The sequence below is a fragment of the Plectropomus leopardus genome, chromosome 18, assembly GCF_008729295.1.
Source record: "Plectropomus leopardus isolate mb chromosome 18, YSFRI_Pleo_2.0, whole genome shotgun sequence".
NCBI lineage: Eukaryota > Metazoa > Chordata > Actinopteri > Perciformes > Serranidae > Plectropomus > Plectropomus leopardus.
In genome coordinates, this window is record NC_056480.1 from 17,143,372 (window position 1) to 17,149,975 (window position 6,604).

Sequence of the window (6,604 nt, forward strand, 5' to 3'; positions counted from 1 at the left end):
CTGGCTTGATTTCTTTCAAAAAGGCAACAAGCGACTAATGAGGAAATGACAAAGAAATAAAGAAATTAGAAAGTATAGAACTACAATCAAATAATAACACGTAATCATTGGCCCTAACTCCTGTCTCTGTTCAAAGATGGTTTTTAGTGTTGGATGTGAATATCCACATTTATCTTTCTCTGCCCATCCACTGACTTGTGATCAATAACCTCTGACCTTTTCCCAGTCAGCAAAGATCTTGAGGTGTTGAATTGTTTGTGGTAGGAGCTAACCTCTTATGATTGAAAGATTGTAGCTATATATTCTGACTGCAGGACCACAAACAGGAGTAACTTAGGTCACAGGACGACATTTTCAGAGCAGAGGAACTTAAATTGTAAGAATGTAAGTAGAAAAAAAACCTTTTTCTAGTGAATACATACTCTCCAAGCACAAGAGGAATCTTAAGTGACGTAGGTGGTTAGTGATAGGTTAAACAAATAACCAATCTAGTACCCACAACCACAATTTCAAAGCAGTTAGCCATTTAAACAACCAACAAGACAAAACACAACAGTCCATAACAAAAAATGAATAAAAAATGGAAGAAAAAACAGACAAATGGACCAGCAGCAGTCAAGGAATTACTGAGCATAGCTATGTGACGGGGGAAAATAAATTTTGAATAGGCTATTAAATTAAAGGAGGGAAATTTTGTGAATCGTATGTCTTTGCAACTGCAAAATGATTTTTCATCCTTTCGCTTAATGTTATTGTTAAGAACGATATTCTAGCAAGCTTACTCATTAGCACAGACTGCCTAGTTAGGAAGCTACGTCACACCACGCCCAACAATGATTCTTAACCTAAACCCAACCAAACCAGTACAGGTGCTTTTTCATATACAAACCATTGTGTCTGTCAGAATCTGCATATTTTCCAAAATCTTAAACTTTTCCTTCAAGAACTTTCATTTTTTTACACTGCCCCTGTTTTGTTGTATCGAAAGTAACATTTCAGAGGTTTGAGTGTGAATGTCTGACATGTGGTAGTTTTATTAGAAAGTTTATCAAATCCTTGACAGAATTGAGTAATTCAGTCGACTACTGACTGAAATTGAATTTCCTTTGGACAAAGGCAGTAAAAATAAAACAAAAAACATGGGTCACTGTGGTCTTGGAATGCCTGTTATATGCTGAGTCATGCTGGTGGGGGAGTGAAACGTAGGTGTCTGGATGTATCTGTGCGTGCATGCATGACCACAAGGCCACTGATGGTCAACGTAAATGTCAGCACTGACATGATAAGAACCACGGGGTTTCCTTGGTTATGTTCAGTATGCAGTAAGCGGATGTTTTCCTGAAATTCAAGTGCATGCCATTATTCCAACCATGAAACCACAAAGGAACCACTTGATCCTGTTTGTTCTAAGTCTCAGATGTAAACCTCAATTCAAAAAACTTAAAGATATAGATTGATATGCATTGTAATGCTCTACAAAGCCATAGCTTCTTCTCATAATGGCAGACAGTAAAACAAATGAAATTTCTTTGGAAAAAAATAGTCACATGTTTGTCTTCAGGAATGTGAAGAAGAAGTTGCATCAATGTTTTTGCAGCATTGCGATTCGGGGTATTATGGGTATTGTGGTCTCAATATGGGGAAAAAAACTTACGCAAACAATTCCACTGGTTTGAGAGGGTGGGGAATTTTTTTATTATGATTCTATCAAAGTATCGCTGATATTTGATATTGGTATTTAGAGATGATACTTAAAAGAGGTCGCCCCATAAAGTCAGTGTTGCTCTCGCTGCCACTCATATTGCTATAATGGCTGAGGGATTTTGAGAAAGAATGAAAACTTGAGAGAGGACTGTGGTCAGTGACCTGTCTTTTCAGTTTTCGTATCAGCCTACAATGAATTGTCATTAATCATCAAACATTACTGTTTAGCTGTTACATTTTAAAGTGAATAAAAACATATGCACAACTGTGTTCTGGTTCAACAGATGGTGTTAATTAAAACTCTTTGTCTGTGTAATTACAAAATACATCTCTTTGTCTTGTAGTTTTCTTTGCCAAGGGAGAACCTTGCAGTATTTCGTACATTTGCTTTCCATATTTGTGTTTTCTGTAGTCACCATGCTTTGCTGAAGGTCAACAAATACATTATTCATGAAGAACAGATGCACATTCATTTCCCAATGCACACAGCAAACAGCACAGATACACGTAATGTATATAAAATAAGGAGCTCAAATCTCATATGGATCAGAGAGAATCTCCGCTGTTCTTATCACTGGATTTCTCCAACAAAACAAAAACAAACACAGGTGAATGTAAAGCATTCTGACGCGCTCCTTCACAAGATGAAGATGAGCAGCCTTCAATCTGAGTAGGACTGATACACAGAGTTCTTGTACCAGAAATGCTAACTTGCTCACCAACTGCTCTTGAAAATCATTTTTCTAATTCATTATTCACTCTTGTTTGAGTAAATTTTGCTAAAAACTAGTGTCCTGCTGTTTTTTACTTTTTTTAATTAAAGTACTTTTTGACCTATTTTTAAAAGGACAGTTCAGCCCTACACCAAAAATACACAGTGTAGATTTCTTAAGTGCTATTTATCAGTCTAGATTGTTATAGTATACGCTGTTGAGTGCTGGAGAGCCATTGAGACGTCTGCTTTCTCTCACATACAATGGAACTAGATGGCACTCTGCTAGTGGAGCTTAAAGACCCAAAAACACGTTTGAAAAACACAGCAGCAATGTCCTTTTCAAGAAATCATGACCCGGTTACTCAAGATAATCTACAGACCTTGTTGTAAACAGTCTTATGTAGGAACTTGTTTCTTTCCAGTAAACTACACCAACTGTATATCATCACTGCGTGGAAGGAACATCTACTCATAGAGAAGAAGCTCAGTGCTCGTGACAGTGTGAGATGGAAACGCTGTTGACGTCTGCACTGTAATATGGTTAGCTGGTGTAGTTCGGTAGAGAGAAAACAGTCCTGACTCACAACAAAGTCTGTGGATTATTTTTAGAGATCAGGTCATGATTTCTGAAAAGAGACATCGCTGTAAGTTTTTCAAATGTATTTTTTTTGGCATTTCAAGCACCAGCCAGGTGCCATTTAGTTCTATTACACTGAAGAGAAAGCAGACTTCTTAACAGATGATATCTCATCAATCTGCACAAACAACAAAGCAATTATAGATAAATAAATAGCCCTACAAGAGGAAATGTATGTATCTTTGATTTGAGGGGAACTGTTCATTTAAAGATTTCTGTAATAAATGAGTGCCAAAGAGTCAGAGAGCACTGAGAGACGGGCTACATTATCCTTATTAGTGGTTTGTGAAATCACAGAAAATTGCTATATATCACAAGTTGACATTTTCTTAAATAAGAAATTAACTTAACATGTGTTTATATCTGCAAACATACAGTCTAGACATTTATTTTATAATACATTATTTGGAGAACAAGGATCAAAAACAAATCACCACCCCACTGGGAATTCCTGTAGTCAAGCAGTTGGGATGTAGCTCACACAATAACTTGGTGATTGTTCCCATTGTGACATTCAAAATAGTGAAGTGGTAACAACAGAAACACAAGGTTTCAGACCAGACAGTGTGACTGTCTATCCCACCAAAGGGGGCTTCTACTGTCATCTCAAAGATCTCAGTTCTACATTTCGTTTCCGTTCAAATTAGTAGAAATGTATGAATACTCACATGCACAAAAAAGAGGAACATAGAAAGGTTCCTCTGTGCTATTTTTGGACTTTCATGTCATGAAGTGAAATACGTCTATTGGTGGGTGGGTAGACTCTGAATAATAGCAGTAGCCAAATTTAAATTTCTATTGCCTCATACGTGATTTAGGATGTGCAGCTTTGACAGAAGCGTCACATACACTTAAACCACTTTAAACAAACAAGACTATTCAGTGCGTGTGTGTATGTAAATGTTCTGTGTGGGATGGAAATACACCGCCAAGGGGGAATTCAGTTCATTAAATGTCAGATCTTGAAATATAGAGGGGAAATCAGATTGATGTGTTTTTAAGTGCATGGCTATTCTTTAGAAGGGAAATAAGTGAAATGATATATCTTTCCAGAGTCACTCACTTTGTGCACTTGTGGTGGTGAGTTTTGGTCTGTGCATGGGAATCCCCACTTGTCTCATCACCTTTGACCCCTAATTCGTCCTCACAGCAACTGAGCCAAAGAATCTGTGGCAGAAAGTCGAGTGTGGGAGAGCAAAATCAGTGCACACGATGACTGTTAAACAGGCGCTTTGGAAAGAAAATTGTGCAGGTGTGAGAGGGGGAGTTGTGGTTCAAACGTGGACCTGGATTGGGTGTTTGTGTGTGGTTGGAGCGTGATGAGACCAGACCAGCGTGATGGAAAGCCCAGCCGACTGCTAACACAAACACACCATGGGAAGAAAAGAGAGGGGGGAGGGCAGGGAGGTTAAAAAGGTGGGGGAGGAATGATAGAGAAGAGGAGTGTTTTGTGTCAGCGTTTCAATGATGACATTAAGATGCTGACGTTGACCAGTATTGACAGGGTCGAGGGAGTGTTTACACTAGCGTCCATTATCAAGTTTGTTAAGCTGAGAGCAGATCCATATTTTGTCCCCCAAACCCTCCTGCCACCCTGAGCCCAGAGGGAAGAGACTCTGGAGGGGGTGATGATGATAATTATCTCAATAAGATTTTCCTAAATAGTGATCGAACAAATGTTTGATCAAGTCTCTATATAATTAAACCACCCAAATGCCTGTAAAAAGGGGCTGTAATGCACCTTAAAGGCCAATTAACACCCGCCATTTACCTGAAGAAGAAGACTGAGCAGCAGCACAAGAAAAAGACCGGGGGACCAGGGACAAGGGACCAAGGGACCGGTCACCTTAGAATTAGAAAAGCATAGAATATTTTATCATAATAACATTTTTAACCATATGACCCAGGCCTAGGAGGGACTCTGGAGAGTCTAGATTTCAGAGATGTTTCACACAGTTAAAAACAGTGTGAGGTGTGTGTTTGCATCATTACCATAATTGAGAGGGTACAGACGGGAGGATCTTGGCACTCTCCCTCCATAATTCCCATTTGACAAATAATGTGAATGAATGAAAGGAGAGGCTGGCGCGGCCCCGGCTCCTGAGCGACAGATGGGGTCAAACAGAGTAGATAAGGGACTTGTGTGCTGGGTGAGCTTCATGCTGTGCATTGCTTGGCATGCTCACAATCACAGTTTAGGCTGTGCGCCAAGCAAAACATGTCCACTTTATCTTGCAGACGTCTACTGGAGACAAGCGCAGGATCATGCCAAAGATGGTAGACCATTGTGTCTTTTGTCCTTCCACGGCTGTGTTTTCCTCCAGCTTAAAATGTTGAGTTGTTTAGTAAGGTTTTGGCTCCTGCTCAGCAGAGCAGCCGGCGAGGCGAGGTTACTCCATGTCATTGGAATCTGTGCACAATGGACTTAACCCCCCCTCCGCCTCCTCCTCCTCCTCCTTAGCACCAGCTTGTGAACCCCTCTGCAAGAGCTCTGGTTTTATTGACCCCCACCTCCTCACTCCCAACTCCTTTACCCCATCATCTGTCCAGCCATCCCCCAAACACACACACACACACACACACACACACACACACACACACACACACACACACACACACACAGGAGCCCCCAGTGTTAAATGGCTCCCTGAAGAAGCAATATAAACATCAGTGTTCAATTCAAGGCCTCGATTGACTTGGAATGCACCCTACCACGAGTATTCAGGTATTTTACTTAAGTATTCAGATATATTACTCAAGTTCTAATACCACACGGTGAAAATACTCTGTTCCAAATGGATGTCCAGCATTGAAAATGTTTCTTAAATACGAGTAAGTCATTATAATCAAGAAAATATACCTTAATATCAATAAAGTATTAAAAATTAAACAGCCCAAGGCAGAAAAATCTTTAAAAAAAACAAACAAAATATGCCAAAACCTTAGAATCAGACAAATAACACCCCAAAAATCTTCAAAATTATAAAACAAAAACCACCTAAAACCTCATAATTATTAAAAAGAAAAAAACAAAAATTAAAATCAATTTTAAAAAATGTGGAAAAAAACACCAAAATCAAACTTAAAAAAAAAAATAAACTAAATAAATATTATTTTAAAAAAATTTAAAAAAAAAAAACAAAAATAAGAAACAAGAAAAGAAAAACACAAAAGAAAAAAAATAATTATAAAAAAAACACCTAAAACAACCTCAAAATAACATTTTTTTTTAAAGAAAAAACTTTGTTTATCAAAACAGTGGCAATGAATTTTCTGTCAACAGACAGATTAATCAACTAATTGTTGCAGCTGTACTTGCATAAACTGTTTCGTATTGTAATTTATTAGAAAACAGCATATTTTTAAAACTCTTCTGTTTGTTTTTATTCAAATATCTTAATTTATAATGTAACTAAAGTTTTAAGTTAAATGTAGTGAAGTAAAAAATACAATATGTTCTTCTGAAATGTAGTGGGGTAAAAGTTGCATGAAAAGAAAATACTCCAGTAAAGTGGGCTACAGGTACCTCAAATTTGTGCATAAGTACA